This window comes from Falco rusticolus, chromosome W, assembly GCF_015220075.1.
Source record: "Falco rusticolus isolate bFalRus1 chromosome W, bFalRus1.pri, whole genome shotgun sequence".
Classification (NCBI taxonomy): Eukaryota; Metazoa; Chordata; class Aves; order Falconiformes; family Falconidae; genus Falco; species Falco rusticolus.
This window is the reverse complement of record NC_051209.1, coordinates 83,309-105,735: the sequence shown is the minus strand read 5'-3', so window position 1 is coordinate 105,735 and position 22,427 is coordinate 83,309. Positions and strand designations below refer to the sequence as shown.

Below are 22,427 nucleotides of genomic sequence, written 5' to 3'. Positions count from 1 at the left end.
CAGTGGAGCATTCATTCCCATCATTCCCTCTAATTATTGTAGAATTTCCTGATTTCTGTACTTCATATCAGGGTCCTGCTGTACTATCTGGAGATTTGTAACAACCAAATCCTTTATGATTAAATGGCCAGCTCCAATTTGCCTGTGATACCATTTCACCATATAATGGAAATTCTGTACTACCTCTGGAAAATGCTGAACATACCCAGCAATCTGCCAGATTCAAAGCATTCGTTACATTATGGGTTAATTGTACAAACAGATTCTGGTCCCATGAATGAGTTCCTACTGTACAGAACATTGTTAATATACAAACAATCAATGGTCTTTTTGTTGGATCCAAAGCCGCAGAGGTCTGGTAGGTGTTGATTTCCATTGTGACTTAGGGGCTGCCTTCGCTCTGGTGTGGCGGATCCAGGATGCTTGTTCCTTAACTCTGACTGCGGTATGGGATGTAAGCAGTATTTGGAAAGGACCTTCCCACTTCTGTTCCAGAGGTGAACCTGAAAGAGGTCTGACACATACATCTCCTGGCTCCATGTTATGCACAGGTCCATCAAGACCTGGAGCTCCAGTTCCTAAAACTACGTCTCGAAGCTGTTTCTGCATGCTTCTTCCATAATCAGTAAGTACTTCATTCTCAACTCGGGCTGACGCTCTGCTCCTGTTTGTATACTATAAGGTCTCCTATACAATATCTCAAAAGAACTTAGCCCTTCTTTAGCTCTGGGCTTGGTTCTAATTCTCAGGTGCATCAGAGGCAATGACTGAGGCCAAGATAAACCAGCCTCCTGTCCAGGTTTTACAATTTGCGGCTTAATTAGGTGGTTCATTTTCCACTTGACCACTTGCTTGTGGATTATATGGGGTGTGTAACTGCCAGTCTATTCCTAAAAATTTAATAATTTGCAGAATGACTTTTTCAATGAAGTGTGGCCCCCAATCGGATGAGATTACTGCTGGAACCCCAAATCTCTGTACTCTTTCTTGTAATAGTACTTTGGTTACTTCTTTAGCTTTGTTGGCTCGGCAAGGGCATGCTTCGGGCCACCCTGAAAAGGCATCCTCAATACCTCCTGCATGACCAGCAGGTATTAGGACCCCCCTTTTGGGGTCGGTGAGCCTGGATTGCGATGACGGTGCCACCTTGTCCCGCGGCCCCACGGGGATTTCAGGAGTTCACCTGGCTCCCGGTTCCCCCTTCAGCTCAGCTGCCCCCTGCCCCGCACCCGCCCCAGCGCCTCCACGCCCCGCTGGGGTCCCCTTCACGTGCCCACATGCCGGGGGGGGGCGGGTCTGGGGCCGGGGGCGTCCGTGCCCTGGGGAGCCCGTCCCGGCGCGGGCACGGAGGGGAGCGTCGCAGAGCCCCCCGGAACGGCGAGCGCGGCTCGGGGAACGCCGGCCGAGGCGTCCCGGGGCAGGGGGGGCGCGGGGGCCCCCAGCCCCGCAGCGGGCTCGCTCCCGGGGCTCGCTCCCCGTGCCCCGAGTAACCCCCCGGCGCCGGGCGAGGGGCTGCGAGGAGCCCGGGGGAGGGGTCGGGCCAGGGCCCCTTTCCCCGCGGGGCTCCGGCTGAGGGCCGGGGCGGGGGGACCCCGGGGCGGGCAGCGGGGCCGGCGGCGGCGGCCCCTCCCTGTAGCGGGGCGGCTGCCGGCGGCGGGGCCGGGGCGGGGAGCGGAGCGGCCGCTGAGCGCCGCCGGGCCGCGGCCGCGCCGGGGCAGGTGAGCGGGGGCCGGGGCGGCGAGCGGCGGGCGCGGGGGAGAGCGCCGGGGGGGCGGCGGGGCCCGGGCCGGGGCGGGGAGCGGGGCCGGAGCCGCGCTGGGGGGCGCGGGGCTGCGCGGGGGGCCGGGGGCTGCGCTGCCGGGGGGCGGCCGCGCTGTGCCGGGAGCGCCGGGCGGTGCCGGCTGCCGGCACTGGGCTGCGGCCGCGCTGCCCGGGCCGTGCCGGGGGCTGGCGGCGCTGCGGGCCGGAGCGGCGGGGCCCGGGCTGCCGGCGCGGCGCGGGGGGCGCTTTGCTGCGGGGGGCGAGCCCGGCGGGGGGTGCGGGGGCGCAGGGGAGGCGAGCGGACCCTGCGGGGGGCGTGGGGGTGTCTCCTGCCCGCCGGCCGCCTCGGGGGGCGGCACGGGGGACTCCAGCCGACCGCGAGCCGGGTGCGGGAGCCCCGGAGGGTCCGGGGGCTGAGGGGGGGAGGCGGGGAAGCAGGAGGCCGCCCCCCGGGCGCCGGCGCCTCCCCAGCTCGCCAGACCCCCGAGCCTGCCGCGGCCCCGCTCGCCCCGCGCCGCTGCCCCCGCTGCAGCATCTCCCCCGCAGCCGGGCCCCAGCCCCAGGTGCCCCCGGCGCTGCCGTGGCGGCGGCCAGCCGGCCCCCCGCTGCCGCTCGGGAAGGGCCTGCGGCAGGAGCGGCTCCGGGCGGGGCCGAGCGGCGCCGGTCACGGCCCCCTGCGCTTCTGTCCCTCTGCCGGGGGCCGCGCCGCCTCGGGCTGGCGGGGTTTGTCCCTGCCCGGCCTCGCCCCCCGCGGCGCGGGTGCGGGAGGGCAGCGGGCGCACGGCCCGGTGTGGGCAGGAGCCGGGCCGGCCGGGGCGAGGCGAAGGAGAAGGAACCCGAGGGCAGGCGGGCAGCAGCTGCCTCCTGCTGCGGGCACAGAGGGCCTGGCCCTGCGGTGGGGGGGGACCAGCCCCGCAGCAGCCGGGTGCCAGCGTGCACAGCGGGGTCCGTGTGTCACCCGCGGGGTCCGTGTGTCACCCACAGCCTGGGGCGGCCCCCGGTGCGCGAGGGAGCGACGCGCCGTGTCCGGGAGGCCGCGTCTTGCGAGGAAGAGCTGTGAGACACCCGGGGGTTACCGGGGGTGGGGGAGCCGAGCGGCCGGCGTTCTGCGGGAGGGAGGGAGGGAGGGGAGAGGGGGAAAGGCGCGTCTGAACTGGCACATTTTCGCAGCGGTACCAAAGCGAGAGCTGTGGTGAGTCCTGGTCCGTGGGACCCTGTCTCCCCTCTTGTGTGCCCCAGGCGCCCCCTGCCCCTCCTCTGCCCCCCCTCCCCTTCCCTGTGCCGCTGTGATTTTGTGTGGGGGTGACCCGGGCTGGACCGAAGCTGCTCTTACCGCTCCCCCTCCTCCGCTGGACAGGGGGGACAGAATATAACAAAAAGCTCACGAGTGGGCACAAGGATGGGGAGGTCACTCCGCCATTACCTCCGTGGGCGAAACAGACTGAACCTGGGGAAATCAGCGCGATTGATTAGCAGTCAAGTCAGAGCAGGAGAACGTGCAGGAAAAGCAAATCTTCAGAACACCTTCCCTCCAGCCCCCATTTCTACGGGGCTTAACTTTACTGCCGATTTCCCTGTCTCCTCCCCGCAGGGGGATGGGGAACGGCAGCTGCGGTCAGTTGATCACACAGTTGTTTCTTCTTCTTTCTCCTCCTTTTCCTCCTCCTCCCCAAACCTTGCCATACAAACCCATCGTGTTTTGATTCCCTGTAGCTCTCCATCCTATTCTTCTGTCCTGCTCCCTCTTCCCTTCTGTCTTTCTCATTCTGCTGCTCCCTTCTCTTTTACTCTCTCTGCTTGTGTCCCACTCCCTCTCATTCTCCCCTTTTCTTCATCCTCCGCCTCTGTCCTGCAGCCCAGGGCTGGTTTTCCCTTTACATCTCTGTCCTCATCTGTATCCCTGTCTCTTTTTAGGTTTTCTTCTTCTCTTCCCCCGCCCCGCCCCCCCCCCCCCCCCCCCCCCCCCCCGCCTTTCCCTAACGCCTCTGGTCTGTTCCCTGACGTTCTTTTCCTCCTTGCACCTGTACGTGCCACTCGGGGTCCAGGGAGTTGTCTGGAGGTGGGGAGCACCTCAGGAAAGTCTGTGTCCAAAGAGGCACTTACTACTGTGGAATTCCTGACTCCCCCCAGGCATGGGAATCTCCCAAGCCAACACCACAACTGACCTTTTCTTGGTGTTTTTTAAAGGTGATGCCATGAAAGGATGGGGTAAGAAAACCTGATGCCCTAAGCGTGTCATTTCCAGAGAAACATGTTGCTTATATGCCTTCATCTGGGAGGAGGACAGGTGAGTACATTGTGTTGACTTGTTTCAGCACAGCTGTGCTTTTATTAAGAGGAATGACCTTCTTTTTCTTGTTAAGAGTTAGGGGTTGCTTTTTCTGAGAATTCTGCCCGTCTGTTCAACAATCGCTGATGTGTTGCGTGCTTTTCCCTCGAGGAAAAGGACCCTGTCTCAGTCTTATTTATTCACCATTGCTCGCTCTGTTGTAGAAAAAATTTCTCACCATAAGGCTCCAGTGCTTCCAAACGGCAGGTTGGTGGTCTGCATAATGTATCTGTAGTCCCGTCTCAAGGAATGCGTTAACGGTGTTACGAATTATAAATTTGTAAAAAATTAAAAAGTAAAAAATTAAAAGCTTCCTGCCGTAGGAAGACAGTGTGTTGGGTTTGAAACCTTTGGGTAGGACAGAAGGAGGTTGCCACCCTGGGTCAGTGGTGAGTGCTGGCATGTATCGTCTGATCTAGAGCTGATGTCTGTCACCACTTTAGCTCTAGAATTACTCTGAGACGCAGGGAACTCCAGTTCCCTTCAGCTGCAGCCTTGGAGCTTTTCCAAGCAGTGGGATGAAATTCCTGTCACAAGCTGTAACCCAGCTTAAGGAGAAGGGGGCACAGTTTGAGTTTTCTTCCACGTAGGCATCTGGGAGGTACAGTTCTGAGCTTGATACTGCTACTAGGAGATGCTTTCAAGTGAACTGAGTGTGGCTCTGGCGACCCAAAGCTGGACAGGGTTGGCAAATGGTGATGTAGAGTTTTGGTGGTAAACTTGACCAGCCTGTCTTAATGAGCAGGCATGTTCTTTGTTTGCAAGCACTGTTTAGTCCCGCCTAGGCATCCCGCAAGTTTGAAGGGCCGTGGTCACATCATCCCTTGGTCACACACAATGAACAGTTGCCTGTGCTTTTTAAGGAGCATGCTTGGTTATATTTTCTCTGTTTGGCTTTGCATTTGGGAAATAATGTAACAGTTACAGCTCAACTGAAGGAGCACGATACCTGACGTGGCAGAGAAGGAGGTGTGTTTTACTAATTTTTTGGTGTGCATCAGTTTGACCCCAAAATGACATTGTGTCAAAGCTTGTGGCCAGGTTCCGCTGTAGATGTTGACTTGGGGTATGAGTGGCTCCAGGTGTGCTTTAGGAGAGCTCTGTTGGTGTAGATGTGCTGAGCAATTGCTCTGCTGTGTGTGCAGCTGTTCTGGTTTGGCTTGCAGGTGTGAGCATGCAAAAGAAAACTCGCAAGTGTGGTCAGCCTTGCTGTAAAGTCAGAACGGTTTCTACTGCTGAGAGCCTCCTGAACATTTCAGGCTGGCCAAGCGTTGTGCCCCGGTGTTTCTGAAAGTCCACAGCTCTGCAGTTCTCTAGGAGGGTGATGCCAAAACGGCACAGAGTAACTGCTCAGAGATGAATTTTGTCTTTAAGCAGCAAAGGTATTTATTTCGTGCAATGCTGGGGAGCTAGCCAGTTCGCACCAGACAAACTAGCCCCAAAGTTTTCAGTGAAAAGTCAGGTAATTTATACAGTTTTCACGAGAGGTTACAACATCTTTACATACATATTCATTTGATTTTGACATCTAATCATCATATTCATAATAGATGGGGTTTAGGCGGAGCTTGAAGTGGAGTCTTCTAGAATTGTCTTTTGGGGAGACTTTTGGGTGGTCGTTCCGTTCTTTGGCTGGAGCTTGCAAAGCCTCCTGACTCATGGCCTTCTCATCTCCTTCAAATGCCCACCTTATCTTTATTTATGACTGCTAGATTGCTCAGAGTACATTTCTCCTGTCTCTTACTTCAGTAGCATCAGCAGAACAGAACAGGCCGTGCCGTCTCTGTTATATCTCAACATAAACAGAGCATCCCCCAGAGCATGGTACCAAACTCATCCCGAATAATCTTTCAAGACCTTGCTCTGTTTCATTCCCCCTTTTTCTTAGGACTTGGGAAGTCTTTTGTCAAGTTCTGAAGACAAAGGGTTTTGGTAGACATGCATCATTGATCACATTATTTGTGTTCTTCTGACTATGATACTTAGTTTATACCACAGACAGACGTTTAAGAGAGATAACAGGATCATTCCTTCCAACATGACTTAACATGGGATGTATTAAATAGTAGAATACTTGTGTTGCTTTGGGGGAATGGCCTGCAAAGGTGTCCCACCAGTGATGTTCTCCAACTTGTTCTGCATCGGCTAAAGATGGATTTTATATTTTCAGAGTCACATTTCTCCTGTCGAAGCATGTGTTGGGCCGTTCTGTTTATTTCTTGGACCAGTCTTTCTATGTTGGGGTGTCTAAGCATTGCTTTGAAGAGGCTAATGTTCATGCCTATTTTTAATTTAGGTATATCATGATACAGGGTATAATCAGTTCCAATTAACTGTCTGGTAGTTACAGGAACAACATAACCAAAGTCACAGCCTACAATTCTAGTAAAATTATACATACAAAATTTAGTACCATTTGCCATTTCATGACAATTATCAATACTCTTGTTACCAGAAGAAGTTGTAACACATGTGCATCCATTTCCTACATAAAATATTTGTGGCTGGGCTTTAATATGTGGAAACATTTCAAAAGCACGCATAGCCTTTTTGATATCTAAACACAGATCTTCATTCTCTTATTACTGCGTTTTCACAGATGTATCCCAGTTGTTCCCTGGGGAACATGTTCATTCCATGTTCATTGACTGCCACTTGCCTTTGGTCTGACCATAACTTGCCCAAACATTATGGCCTAGGGGTCTGACAGTGACTTTCTGGTGTATGGCTCCTAGTGTCGCAACGGGAAAGATTGCCTGTTCTTTTGCTGCACTAATTGGGAGCACATATGCTTCAGTTTGCTCCTGTTGTGGGTTGTAGGTGAAGTTTACTAGTTGTCACCAAGCCTGGTGATGTTTTTCAAACTGAGTGGTGAGGCTGGTTTTGCCTATTATTTCCCTTATTTCTTGAGATAGTATTCCTGATGTTCCTTCCTGTTGCGACGGAGGGAAGACACAGTCACTCAATATGAGTGATCAGCAGACTTCGTTTATTGTCCCTTACAGTCACCTTTTATGCCTTGTTATAATTAGCTCATACATATTACAAAAGTTAAGCTCATTATTGGTTAGTTGCCTAAATACCAAGCCCGCCCCTTGTTTCTCTTCTGTAGTTTTCTGTTCCCACCTGCAACATTCTTTTCCCACCAAAATCTTCCTGTTACTGTGTAACAAGGACAGCCAAAGACAGTGTATTTTGCTTTACTTCAGATAAGCTGAGAGCGATGCGCACTTTTGTTCAGCCAGCTGGACTATGTCTATGTGACCCTTTTCAGCTAGCCAGTTATCCACAATTCCCCCGTTTTTATTTTGGGCGACATAGGCTTGGTTGACCATTTTCAATAACAGCATTTTAACACAGGAAAATACACAGCCAACTTATAAAATCTCAGTTCAGAAGTATAATTCCTGAAATACTTGAAAAATAAAGTTAGCTTGAAGCTTTAATTTAGATGCTCTTTCTGTTCCAGTGATATAAAAAGTTTAAAAAATTCAAAGGTAATTTTAAAGTTCTGAACATGGACTAATGCAAGCTCAAAACCCAAAAAGAAACCAAACTGATGTTTGACTAGGAATATTTGCAAATATTTTAGTGGAAAATCCCTGACCATTAACAATTTTCTGTCCAAATAACAACTGCCCTTATGCAACCAACCAATCCATACATTTTCTGAAGAATTCCTCATTGATATCAAAGAATTAACAAAGGGAAAAAATTAGTTCTAAGCTATATACATTCATAAGTGTTTTTTTCAATAGTTACATACAGATTTACACACTAAGCCATAATGGCTTGTAGGTGATACACACAAGAAGAGTACGTTGCTTATCTGTCTGAATGTCTATGCTAAATTTGACAACTATGCCACAAGCCAAGCCTACATGGGTGCTGTGTTATGCACGTTCCTTAACAAACAGAAGTATAATAGGTAAATTCCCAAGATCTAGTCCCCAACCTAATTATATTATTTTGTAGCCAATTAAGGAAAATAACACAAATGTGCGTAACTACATGTGCACACACCTTTTAGTTCAGAACCAATCTGTGATATAAGGCCTTAGCCTTATGGCATCATTGAATCTTAATGAGTACAGTAATTAAAAATGCAGTCTTACTGTAAGTGTGATTTATGCTGACATTCCCTCAAATGCTACACGTGAGTATTTCTTACTCAACTGCCTCAAGTTAAAATAGTAGTATTTGTTAATATGTATTAAAAAATCATTAATTATCTACAATAGCAGTTGACTTCCATAACACTATGTAAGCAAAAGAGGCTTAAGATGGGTTTTTTGAATACTGACAATTTATTTTAGACTGTCTAAACTCAGGTCTTGAAAGATTTCACTCTGCCAGACATAGAAACACTGTTGCACTCCAGTTGTGATATCCCTTTTCCCAAGTTGTCACATGCACATCTTGCTCAAGCAACATTATTGTCAAAGTTTCTCTCTGCTACATAAAAGCATATTGCACTTGTGGATATAAAAGACAGCACCCTTACTTAGATTATTACCTTACTACCTCATAACTCTTAGTATCTCTGATTTCATCACTTCAAAAATTCACCAGAAGCAGATAAAACCACAGCATCAGACTAAACTACACCTTAACTGCTGATTCAAATAAAGGCATTCTCTTCAGATATGCCTAATGCTTACAAATAATTTTGGCTGGTTTTGATCAAAAAACTATTATTACAATAATGATCAAAAATAATAATCCTGTTTGCAAAATGCCTTTAAGCCAGCCTCCTAGTCCCAGCCAATTTCCACATTCAGAATACAGCATAAATACAGAATACAGAATAAATTATCTCCATCAAGGCAAAAAGGCTTCTCTTTAAGCACAGAGATGTTTGCTAGTTCAAGGCAGAAACCCATTTCTTGTAGGGGACACCTTCCCTTAACATTCCTGTGGCTACAGATTGTATCCACTGCTGAGTATTGGATAGCAAGTGCAACCTTTTTTGCTAATGCCCCCAGTCTGATGAGATTACTGCTGGAACCCCAAATCACGGTACTATTTCTTATAATAGTGCTTTGGTTAGTGCTTTGGCTTTATTGGTTCAGCAAGGGTGTGTTTCTGGCCACCCTAAAAAGGCATCCGTCATGACCAGCAGGTATCAAGACCCCCCTTTTCTTGGGAGTTCTGAGAAATCAGTTTGTCACGGTTGCCCTGGATATTTTTCTTCTCCAATTGTCCCCATTTGATTCATGTTCTCCCTACAATTTTGTCAGTCTAAATATTTATACTATGAGTCAGTGCCCCAATGGGTCTTGTGACGTTCTTCCTTCCTGGGTGACCCTCTTACAACAGCGGGGGCCATTCCTCACATCAAGGTCTGGCATGGCACATGTTCCCACCACTCGGCACCTACTGGCTTGCAGCCAACAGCAGAATTCAAGATTCTTCTTGGTGGCAAACACAGAGGCCAACCCAGTCTTGCCCTTGACTACGGTAGGAGGCACTTGACCAACCTTATTCCTTGTACTTTGTTGTCAATGCAGTTTCATCTGCGCATCCCGTAACAAGTCTGTGTCGTGGTAAAACACACAGATTTACATTGGTAGTAGAACCACTACACAGTGCGTTTTATTTCAGTTTTTGTGCCAATATCCCCCACAGCCCTGCTGACCAAGGGATACTGTTTTACCCGAACTGGGCAGGCCCCCCTTTTCATTTCTGCTGTAACAGGTAAAGCATTTTTCGCCTTGCCTGGAGTTTACTCCCGGATATACCTGGTTAAAGATTTTGGTGAAATGGCATTCTGATTTTTTTTTCTTAATTTGTACTTCAGAGGTTTCACAATGCTTTTTCCTGGCGGCCAGTAGCTCCCACAACTGTAATAAATTCTTTTCTCGCTGAAGTTTAACACCAAATAAGTTGGTTTTGTATTCACTAAAAATCCCACCTCCTTTTTCTCTAGTCCCCAGCTTTAATTTAACCAGTGGATCCGCTAGGGCGGATTCCCCAGGCCTCTCAGTCTGGTTCTGATGCAGTCACCGGAACCCCCTGATGGTTCTTCAGCTTTGGGCAATCTGGCTGCCCGTGCCCACTTCCCTACGATGTGCCCACTGATCTGGGCCCGCAGGGCAGGGTTCGCTCTTTCACCTCTGCCAGGCATCCCTCCTCTGCCTCTGCCTCTGCCTCGTCTTCTCACCTTAGTCCCTCTGCCAGTTTTCACTTTTCCCGAAGCCGCCGCCGTAGCTGTGACTACAGCACGACTCAGCTTTTCTTCTCTGACCTGCTGTGCTTGTGCCGTGCTGCTTCTGTCAGCTTCTCTACATGGCGATTACCCAGTAACAGTCAACCCTTTTTCTACTCCTGTTGGGTCATCCTGATAGTCTTTCACAACCGACTTCCAAGCATCTAAATCTCCCATCACAGATTCGCCTTTATTCCCGCCCGCCCCCCGCCCCCACTGCGTGCCCTGAAGGGGCCAGTTCCCGGTCCTGTCGTGCTGCAAATGCTGCGGCCCTTGGGGTGACATTGTCAGGTCCTTCAGCTCTGGTGTCAGCAACAGCGACCCCCGCCTCCTCGCACTGGAAGGATTCCGGGCAGGAGATGCTCCCTGCTCTGCAGCAGGCACAAGTGCCTGCCTCTGCAACAGCACCCCTGCTTTGACCCTTTCGAACCCTGAACGCAGATCTGCTCTGTGCTGCTTTAAGTCTGTGTCCTTACCTGTGGTGCCTTTGCCAGCAACCAGCAACCAGCCTGCCACGCGTCCAGCCTGGCTCAGCCGCACCTCCCAGCGGGTGTGGGGCTTTGTACAAACTCACCCCAAGACTTTAACCCTTCCCTGGGGTCCTTGACTCCCCCGCCTCAGGTCCTACATTAGTGCAAGTTTTTATCTCCCAATACGCTTCACCCCAGGAGGAGCCACAGCCTGAGGCTCTGTCTTTACAAAACACAGCGATCCTATATTACACAAAAAACTTCAACAAGAGCATCTTTCTAGTTTAGGTCTCAGTTTTTCCTTGTCCTTTTCTAGAGCCAAAGTCAAAGGATCAGGTGGTGCTATATTAATCCCACGCTCCTTCTGCCACACTCTGTATGGCTTCTCAATGTGAAAAACAAATCTGCATGTGTCGTCCCATTTCCCTTGTCATCTTAAAAATAGCATTAACTGTAGCGAGGTGTTACAGTTTCCTGATCTTCTAAGATACATAAAGGCCACCATTGGTTATAATATTTTATCAATGTTTGCTTGACGTGTGGAATCAGACTCCACAATCTTTATCAGATTGTAAAGTAGGTATGTTTATTCAGCGCTGGGCAGCACCAGGGGTAGTCCCACCAAAGCCGTGTGCGCCAGGGGCAACAACTTGTCTCAATTTATATAATCAAATGTTGCATATACATAAGATTTCCAAATATACCGATACATATTCATAACCTAGCCCTGCTTCATATTAAAATTAGTTCCAAGAAGTCATTTCCATATGTCCCTCCCAACTGCGTTTGCGTAGTGCCTCTTGCTGGTCATGGGGGTCATGGGGATGAAGGCTTGGTAGTCTTTCTCACTCTGAACCTTCTCTCTTTGCCAGACTCAGTTGCTCCTTGGTCTTTGTCCAGACTATAGAGTTGGTTTTAGCTAGTTCTCATCACAAACTGTCCTTCAGGAGGAGCTGTAGACTCCTTGCTTCAGTTAATTTACACAATAGTTAGTAAAACAAAGCATTATTTATCAACAACAATCTAGGTAATCGTTAAGCAATTAGACCTACTAAAACTTCTTTAACCCTTTCCCTCACACTCCCACCCTGCGGTCCTCCTGTATTCTTCCAGTGAGCCAAAATACAACCCAAAGGGCTCATGTTCACTCTTTCCCCACTCTGTTGACCTCCCATTTCACCTTTATGCAATACAGTAAATAATACAAATTATCACAAGTTGCAGGTTTCAGCACTCGCTTTGTAGCTGAGCTACGTCTCAGTTGCACAAAACACTCGCACAAAAGGGCCCGTTACACACTCACTCTGCTACTCAGATAGATAGCAACAATACCATTTTATGATGGACATTCCGACCTCAAACACCGTTATGCCACCCCAGAACGTCAAATATCAACAAGAGGTCTCAACTAATACACGGTACCGAATTTTACAACAGATGACAAAATGGCCAAAAGACATTCTTGAAGAGAACCCAAATTGGCCAAAACACACCACTTGGGAGAAAACCTGTTACCCCTCGAGAGGCCCCTTCCCGCTACCGCAGCGAGGAGAGCACCCGAATTCCCACCCCCAGCCTTTCCAGGGGCAAGCACCAGCGCTCTTTACCTCACGTAGGACGTCTCCTCACAACTTACAGGTATCCCCAACCCAACTGCAACATACCTGGTCCACCGACGATGGTCCCTGTCTGTCCTCGCAGTCATCTAGGTGAGTAGGGGAGTCCTCCTGAGAAACCCTGGGGGCACCCAGAGGAGTCCTGTCCTCAGCAGGTCCTACAGCCGGACAGAGAGGGTCTCACCTGGGTCACCAAACTGACATGTGGAATCGAACTGTACAACTCGAGGGCAGTTACAAAGAGGTATGTTTATTGCAGCGTTGGGTGCAAGGGGGATCGCTACTCCTAACTTGCACGCTGTTTCAACAAGCCGACAGATATTTATTATACAAAGTCATGCAAATACGTAAGGTTTCCAAAAATTCATTATCATAACCTCCTCCCTCTGGCGCCTCTTCAGGATGTACTTTTCATCTTATTGGGCAGTTACCTAAATTTCCTGCTTACCTTTGCATACATTAGCAGTCTGTTGTTTAGTTTCTGTTACCTACTAGAGTTCTTTACACTTCCATCATCTAACCTTTTGTTCAAGTGTAACACATCTGCTGGCTAACGATGAGCCCCAAGCTAATATGTGCCCACGGGGCTGGTTTTAATCTCTATCAAGGTCCTTTCCAGCCTGGGCTCTACTATGATTCTCTCACTTTGAAAACAGGAATGATGAGGCAGAGTTTGACCTTAAAGCTTTTAGTTCTGAAGAATGTACATTTTCAGGTCCTTCAAAATGGAACCTTGTTCCACAGAATGCTCTGGATTTCCTCTTGAGAATACCATGAGAAACATGGCAGGGAATGGCAAGACTGGAACAAAAACCCCTGGAAGTTCTGTGGGAAGAAAAGCTAGGCAGCAGCATAGTAAATTGTCTAAAAGAGTAGGTCAGATCTCCAGTAAAGGAAATAGAATTGAGGAAACAGTAAACAAAGAGCAGATGACTGGTTCTGCAAGCCAACAGGCTCACTGGGCAGGACTTCCTGATCTTTTGGTGCCCAGGAAGGGACTCTTGAGCCTGATGCAAATCTGGATTACAAGACAGATTTCTGATTCAACCAGAAGTGCAGATACTTCAGAAAGCTCCAAACAGAACAAGCGTAAGAGGACACCTTGCGTGTATGGAACAGGCTGTTACAGGTGAAGCAAAAATAAACCCAGCTTAAGCTAGCTTGTTATTAAGAAGTACTGTATTAGCTACCAAAAACAGTAAAGTCGTTACAAGCTTTGATTTGAAAGAAATCTTTTGGTAAATGGGGACTGATGAGAAACCAATGGCATAGCAAGAATTTTAAAAGTATAAAAGGAGGAGCCAGGATGTCTTGCTAACTTTCAATATAACCTAAACAAGGGATGATGTACTTCAGCAGATTAAACGATGCAGAGTTCTAGGAAATAAGAAACAAAGGTCCACTTTAAAAAGGAAAGAAATAAACCCCCCTGTGTGTACAGTACATGTACCGGCAGGGAGAAGAGATGTAAATGATTGAAATGCCCAACATAGACCCTGTAGGCTTATTTTATTTGCAGCTGAAACTTTTATGAAAGATGAAGTTATTGTATGCTTTGTGATCTGACTATTTAAAATGCTTATTATTTGTTATCCCTAAACAATGGAGAATTACTTCTGTTGTAACTTGGCCAATCTGCACCATTTTTTTTTTTTTATTTTTATTTTTTTTAAGCATTCAGTCCCCTCTTAAAACCAGAACAAGTCACACTTATAAACTCCCTGTGAACCCTTATCTGGTCAGTGTCTTTGGCGATACTTCAATTGAGGGATGATTTTTATTTTTTTTTCTGCTACTCATATCCTCTCAATTCACAATCTGTCATACAAATGTTTTGTGCGATACAAATGTTCCAGCAAGATCCCAAAAACCCCAGTGCTGAGTGCCTGGTCTCCTGCTAGTTCTTTCTGCCCAGAAAAGATCTGTAATGCCATGTGTTAATATATTGAAGAGAAGATAGGCGTCTAGAGGTGTTCCTGAGGGTAGCAAGTGACCAGTGACCTGAGAACTGCCTTTAGGAGAAGATTTTGAGCACTACATAAATCTATGTACATTGTAAGCACAAAAGATAAGGCTAATCCAGGAAACAGGAGGTCCTGTGATTTTTGTTTTTTTTTTAAATATTATCACTGTTACTACTTTTGTATTTTTTACCTCTTCCCCCAAGGGGCTTGAGTGACAGTAAAAGCTTAGGTTGTTCAGCAAACAAGCAAGCACAAGTAAATGGGTTCTTGTGTATGTTTGGTGTGCCTGTTGCTGCAGATAACTGCGTAAAGCTGTTGTGTTCATGAGCACATCAGACTTCCAGTTTTCATGTAGCATTCCTTCGCATATCTCAGTTTTTGCCCTTCATGATTATGAGGAGGACATGGTTCATTAGGCAGCCAAGCTGATCCAGTAGTACAAATGCAGCCTTTAGTTTGCTCCAGCTACTTTTCATTTTGCTCAGACAAGTTTTCCCCTCTGTGGGGGTGAAGCTGATTCAGTGCTCTGACACGCTGAAGGATTCCTAATGTTTTGGAAGGCAAGTTTTAGTTACAGGTAACATGCAATAGGAGTCTGCATGTGCACGTTTCTTCTTGGGTCTTTATTCTAAAACATTTGGCAGCAGTACTTTTGGGAAGTGTTGCTTTGTAAGAAGAAAAGAATGCTCTGAAATAGCACATAACGAAATCTTATTTTGTTGGAGAAATTTGTAAATAGGAAGTATCAAAACCATCAGCTTTGATCTTCAGGAAATGTGATGAGACTAAACCTGCTTGTTTGCAAAGAAAGGTGCTTTATCGTCTGTCCTGTATGTGCTTTTAATGCAAGACCACCAAGTAGTCATTCTGCATCAATGAGATAGCTATGTTGCAGTAAAGCAAGCCATTGCAGTTACCCATATTCTTGACAGAAGTGTATATAAGTGTGATGTGAATGGACGCTTTGAAGGAACGCACTGATAGCGTATTCAGTTTTTGATTGTGTAGTGTTCTCCTTGAGCAAAACCTGTTTTTTAGAGTTGCTAAGGAAGAGGAGCTGCTTTGAGTGCTCTTTTGAGTACGATGAGTAGCTGGTTTTTGTCTCCTTCCATTAACCTTATGAAAGGTGTCTTCTAGCACAATGTGCTGTAGGAGTCAACGTCTTAAATGAGGACTGCTTTGGTAACCATAACATTTCCTTACAGTGTTCTTTCTAGGTGAGGTTTCATATAAAATGTCATTTTTCCAATAACTGAATGCCCTTCAGTTTTCTAATCCGTATTTTATAAACTCCTAGTAAGAGATACTTGTCTTCTGCATATGACAGGCACCTTTGGTGGGTGCGTGGTTGAACAGCACAAATGGAAAAGATGAAATGTTAGTTTAGTTGATTTTATTAGATGTCTCTAACACATAGCTGAAATGTTTAGGAAATAACTTTGTAACCCATAGCTCAGTTTCTTCATTTATGAATTTGAAAACACTGCTTTTTGAAAGAGTCAAGCTTGATTCACACTTCTCTCTGCAGAGATTCTTCTTCTTATCCTCCGTCAGTGTGAGATTCTCTTCCTGTGGCAGTCTGAAGCTTTTTCCAAATCGAAAGAAACTGCTGTTACCACTAGGAGGCAAGTGCTCTGTCTGTGTTATATCTGACTATATTTGTTGTCAAGGAACTTACTCTTTGAATACTGTCTTGTGTTCATTTTCTTGTCTGCTGCTCGCTTTTCAGAAGTTAGAAGAATAGGGATTTAAAAACAAAAACAAATTCAAACCCAACCCCCATTTCGAGTTGCATAGTAGGGGTGTGGTACAGCTGAACTCTCATCTCTGAAACTGTAATTTCACAATTTTTGTCCACAATTCTGTCCTTTGGCTAGCCTGTGGTACAGTTCTGTGCTGACTGGGTGTGTGTGAATCTTTCCTGTAACTGTCAAAGCAGGGCATGCTCAACCAGCCTTTGGATTTGTATGTGCATTCTTCTAAATACTGTGCTCTTTGTTTATGAAAAGAAGTATTTTTCATTTCACCTTCAGCTTGTAAATCTGGCAGCTACAGACTTGCATCTGTCTTTTTATGAGACCTGTTTTCTAGTAAGACTTAGAGTTTAGAACTTATAAACATCTTACACGCACTTGTGGCGTTAACTTCAGGCTTGAATACTATGGCTTTATAACTAGTGCTGGTGAGTCATTACGTTTTCCTTACCAGTTTCTTTAGTAGGCTGAGAAAATAAGCCCTTGAGATGACAGGGGTCTCCTGCATGTGATTAAGAAGAGCCAGGGATTCTGACCTTACCACTTAAATTTGTTTTAGAAAAAGCTTTTAAGATGCTTTTGGGAGCTGCATAGATGAAAACTGTCTTGAGTATTTCACTGAGCGATGCTCAGCTGCTGCTGGAGATGACTGCATTGATTCTGAAGAACTTTGTAAGTGTTACTTGCATAATTTTTATTTGCATAATTTTCTGCCACAAATTCAGAGCTTCTGTGTATGAGAAGGCAACTCTCCTAAAACTTTATTCTTAAAATAGGCTTTTAATTGGTTATTTTTTGTGCGAGTAAAGCTTAATGATTTTGTTTTGATCAAATTAATAACGTATTCCTGTGCAGCAAGGTTTTGTTGTAAAACTAACTTTGGAGTGCAGCTTCCAGCGTGAAAGGTGCTGTGCTCTTACAACTCAGATCTCTTGTATTCAAAAAAACCCAAACAAACCCTCAAACAAACCAAACTCTTAATAAAAGGAAGAAGATTTTTGCAAGAAGGGATAATGTGTACTTAATATTAGCTGTGCATTTCTCTGCTTCTATTTATTTTGCTGGATATCGTTGCACAACATCTAGAAATGGAGTAAGTATAAATTATCCACATAAAGGTAAGAGAAACTATGATGTTGTTACTAGTCCTGAGCATCTGAAATAGGACATGTTTAAGGTGCTTCACAGGTGATGAATAATTTGAGGAGCATCATCCACTGGCCCAAAGAATCCTGAGGCCCAGTGATAGGGTGCGTACCTCAAGACCCTTCCCTTTTTCTTGCTTCCTCCTATACAATTTTTTTTTTCTTTTTTCTCTCCTGCAATAAAGGCTCTTTGGTATTGGCCAAATAGCTTTTGAAGTAAATTCATGAAAGGAACTGGCTATCACCTAAAACAGAATAGGTTAGCTAACTGGCAGCTCTTAGGCCTTCTTTCCTTCATGACTATGATGCTGCATGTATCTTATTGTAGGAATAAGTATTAAAATGATTTCACAGAGCATCAGCTGCTTCTGTGTCCCTTTGAGAAGATGAATTGTGTTTCAAATGACTGAACTCAAATTCTGGCTAATATTGCTAGTACGTTAGCTCTGTGCATTTAGAAAACAAAGCAAGTAGCCTCTAAAATGACTTGGTTTCATCCCATTTATTTTTAAATGGCAAAAGAAGTAGGCAGCCAGCCTGAATGTGGCGTTAGAAGTGATGTTTTCTGAGAACTTGTAGAATAAAAGACTGGTAAATGCAGCCTTGCAATGATATCTAGTGAAACAGTATTTACTTACCCTACAGTCTGCAGAAATCAACAGAAAAGACCAGAACCAGAACAAGGCGTCTGTCACCTGTGTAAATAGGACTAAGGGACACTGGATCTCTGATAAGTAGCTCCTGGAAGAGTTTATCTGTAGCTTGCTTGCTGAGTTTCCCGAGTGAAAGATACCAAGCAGATGGAGATGTAAAAGTATTAATACTAAATATCTAATCTGTTTTCGGTGCCTGAAAGGAGGCCTGAATGGTTAGTGGGGCTCACGGTGCTTAAGTAATCATTTTGCAAAAGCTATAACAAACGCTTTTTCTCTTACAGTGTTGGTTGAAATGCTGAAAATAATACTGACTGTTCCCTAGAAAGTTCATAAGAGCCCGTTGTGGTCAGTGAGGAAGCTGCTGTGTATGTCGCTAGCTGCATACGTGCTTCTGGCTTGGTGTTTCTAAATGCAGCTGTAACAAGTGCAAATGACAGCAGTAATCCCTCTGCAGTTTAAAGTTATCATTGCTCTTGCTTGAGGCAAGCAGTTCACTTTTACAGTTTGCACAAAGATGTTGATTATGTACACTGGGAATTAGTGGTAAATCACTGAAGTATTTTGTGTATAACTTTTGGAAAATCATTTATTAAAACATCTCGCTTTTCTTGCTTTCAAATATGCTTGAAAAAAAGTGTCTCTAAAAGAAATCAGAGGGAAAAAGTAGATTTGCTTTTAGTACAGTATGTTCACTATGACATAATTTTTTGTAGTGTCTTTTGATCTGCCCCATGAATTTCTCCTGAAGTCATAATGTATTTTTCTGTGTTCTTTTTAACATCACTTCTTCACAAAGTGATGTTGTTTATAGCTGCCTTGTCTTGTACAGTGCTCTCATCACTAACATCGGTGTGGCTCAGCTACACACAGAGTTATGTCTTAGGGTACAACTTCATGTCATCGTTGTGATTTGGTATTTCAAATAAAATGCCACGGTAGCCAAGGCAAACCTGAGAGCATAATCAATGTAATGTCCAGGAGACTGCTCCATTGTTTTGCCAGTTGATGGAGTCAATAGATAGCACACAGACACCAATACAGAAGATACCCTTGATGCACTGTTTGTTTCAAATTAATGCAGAAAATAAGGCAATATGCACATACAGAAGGATTAGCCTACGATACCCTGATTCAAACAATAAAACAGATAAGCAAGGCAATGCACCTAATCGTTACTATTCACAGCTAGCTGTAGTGGTTCAGAAAGATACATCACCCGTTGCCCTAACAGGTTGCCATCCTCCAGCTCCGCAGTCGCTGGGGAGCCCCTGTTGCACGAGGATCTGGAGAGCCTGTCCCGGCAGCTGGGAAGTCCTGCGCAGGGCATCTCCTGGTAGGTGAGGTCTGCAATGTCGCTGCAAGAGGGTTCAGCTTTTACACTATTAACAAACAAGCTCACGTAATTCCAAACGCGGAAACATCTGGTTTCACTCTCCTGTCAGATGCCACCAAAGCCTGGCCAGGGGTTGGGAGGAACCGAGGGAGTTCCCTTTATCGACTGGATTTTAACCACCGGTTTCCAGACAAGGCCAAACAGCTGGATTCATGGCTTTGGCCGCCCGCCTCTAAGCAAGGAAGGATGCGCTGTCTCTTCTCTCATGATTGTAGTTTATCCAAGGTGCATCTTTTGCTAATGGCCATACATGGTTCACTAATGACCGTGCATATTTCGCTAATGATTGGATACTAAATACATATATTTAAGGTTGGGTTGGCGGGTTCTTCTGGAGGTCAGCTTTGGCTCAGGGCCTGCTGCTCAGGCCCCAGCACTTCATCCCTCTGGAATAATACGCTGGCATTTGAAGTGTTCAAGTGAGTAGTAACTTGCATACGGAACAGAAGTAATGATTGAGCCATACTGCCTGAAGCTCACAGGTGATCACCCGAGAGCGTGGGAAGGCTTCAGGACTGCAGTTGCTCGGCTGCCATGGGTTGGCCCTCGCAGCTTGAGCTCAGACTTTGCGAGAGGTTTGTGTAGCACTTGGTAACTCCAGAGGGAGTCATGACGGAGCAAGCCACAGAGCGAGATTCACGCTATGGGACTACATCAGTAGATTGTGTATGTGTTGGAGGCCTGAAACGTAAAGCTGATGATGGCAAATAGGAAAATTCATGTTTTAACCTCTTGCGGCCTCTGCTGAAACAAAACTTTTCTTCAATTATCCTGAAAGCAGGTCTTACATTCTGCATCAAGTTAAACGTTAAAAGCTTCTCTTTCTGTAACCGCTGAAAATGTCACTGATTCAGTAACACCTTTCTTACCTCCACTTCTCCTGTTTAAATGGAATAGTCAGTTCTTGATCTATATTTGTCTTTTGCAGGAAGAATCCCATTCACTTTCAGCAGTTTAGTCACCCTAATGACGATGACAATCATGAAACAGAGATCGTAACTCAGGATAACAATGATAACCAGCCTGAATGTCCGTATGGAACGGCTTGTTATAGGTAAGAAGCACTGTACAAAATGGCTTTTCTTGTTTTACAGGTTAAGAATGTTCTCCCCTGGAGTTGCAAATTGACAGTAGGATAGTGATGTTAAATCTTGACTGTGGCTTTCCAAATTTACTGGCGCCAGACTGCTACCTTTATGCCACCAAGGTCTGTGCAAAGTATTTGTGATTTCAGCTGGTGAACATGAAGCCTTGACTTTTGGAACCTGTTCAGTGGCCTAGAGATCAAAACTTTCTCATTTTTCAACCTGTAGTAAACTGTTCTTGTATAGAAACAATAATTTATTGTTACATGTTCTTCTTGATATGTAACTTTTAGTTCAGATTTTGACAAAATATTTGTTAAGATTTTGTACAAAACCTCTATTTTAGTCAGTATTTGATTTGTTAGAAAGCATAATTTAGGTACCAGCAAGAAAATCCAGTTTATGGCTGACTGCTGTTTCTTTTAGCAGCTGTTGATTTTCTTCAAAAGATCCTTTTGTTCCATTTGTTTCTCAATATCTAGGTTTTACACTTGTATTTAGCAGAGTGTAAGGACTGCTTTGTAATTGATGCAATGGACAAAAGGATATATTTTGAGACAACAGCCCTTCTGTGGGGGCATATTGAAACTAACAGCTGCTGTTAAAGATTGTGCTTGAGCAGAAACATTTTCTCTCTCTCTCCCTGGAAGCGTGATGATCCTAAAGAGCGTGTTCTTTATAAAGTGTAACAAAATGGGAGTAACTTTTAAGGAAAAGCCATCTTATGTTCAACTAATGCAGAAGAAGTGTTTCTTTTCTCAAAAACCATCTGTGAGATGAATTTCTCATCTCAGGATGCGAAATCTAGGTTTATACCGCTCCTGAAATTGCCAACATACTTTTCAGGAGTACGATGGACACTGTCCAAAACTAAAACTGTCTCTCCTTGCAGATAAGTCAACTCCTGTGCTGTATTAGTTGATCATTTCTTAAACAGCGTTTCATTCTTTTTGGGGTAGAAGGAAGGAGGCACCCACAAAGCAATGATAATTCTTTCCACAAAGCAACAGGTGTCATTTGAAGGATTTTGATGTTATTTTTGTTGTCTTTATCTGTTGGCTACTACTGGAATACATAATTGAGTTATCTAAATGCTGTGCCTTGAGTTGGGATCAAATGCTCTGATGCTACCAACACTTGCAAAACACTGGATTAAGCAACTGTTCTGTTTCAGTACGGTATTTAATAGAAAGCTGTACTTGCATGTTTTTATTCAGATAACTATCCCTTCTAATGCACATGAAATGCACTTTGGGATAGCAGTAGCTATAAAACTGTAAATCAGCTTCAAGTATGTGAATGTGTAACAAGTTATTTGATGTAAAAATAAGATTTTCTTACTGAAGAGTATTCTGTTTTTGAAGAATAAGAAAACATAAGCAACTAGTTTTACAAGGCAGTCTTCACAGCAAGGGTATTTTGTAAAATATCAAAAAAATTCTGCAGTTATAGAAATTAATCTTGTGTTTCAAGCAATGTCAAATGGTCTGTCATTCTTAAATAGTGGGCTTTAATTGTTGATTCTTTTTCAGAAGGAGAAATTAGGACAACTGAACCAGTTTTCTTCCAAAGTTAGAATTTTTTTTAATTTTAATTTTCTGCACAGAAGTAAATTGAGCTGAAACAATTTTAACGTGCCGCTCTAATACACTAACACAACAGATCAGCACGGTGTAAGTGGGACCAAGTTAAAACATTAGAACAGCATTGGATAACTGCTTTAGGGGGTGGGATAAATCAGTGTGTTCATGACCTGGATCGCAGCCTGAATGAGGGGAGCATTTATTGCAGATCAAAGAGTAAGTTGACTTTAAATTTTTAATTTTCATTGCATTGATGCTGTTTTTTAATAGAAGACATACACACTTGTATATTGAACTTCCCAGATTGCAGCAGCATATTGCAGAAATGAGTAAACTCTCTTAACAGTCCTTCTTTGGCCTTTCCCTGTGATACTTTGAGACAGGCAATTCTTTTCAATTTCTTTAATTTTCCCAAACTATTTGATTTTTAGCCTTATGTTGCAGAATATGGAAGTTACGGCTG

The 22,427-nt window shown here is 45.4% G+C and overlaps 1 long non-coding RNA gene and 1 other non-coding gene across 3 annotated transcripts; both read left to right on the top strand.

Moving 5' to 3' along the window:
* Positions 1 to 1,666: 1,666 nt before the first annotated feature.
* LOC119140787 lies at positions 1,667 to 21,216 on the top strand. 2 transcript variants are annotated; one of them, XR_005101710.1, is made up of 3 exons: positions 1,667 to 1,718; positions 3,949 to 4,048; positions 20,225 to 21,216. It is a non-coding gene; the product is annotated as an uncharacterized LOC119140787 (long non-coding RNA). The 2 variants fall into 2 exon arrangements; XR_005101711.1 differs by lacking the exon at positions 1,667 to 1,718 and adding an exon at positions 2,549 to 2,817.
* On the top strand, positions 4,472 to 4,556 carry LOC119140939. The gene has a single exon (XR_005101786.1). It is a non-coding gene; the product is annotated as a small nucleolar RNA SNORD45 (small nucleolar RNA).
* Positions 21,217 to 22,427: the final 1,211 nt, after the last annotated feature.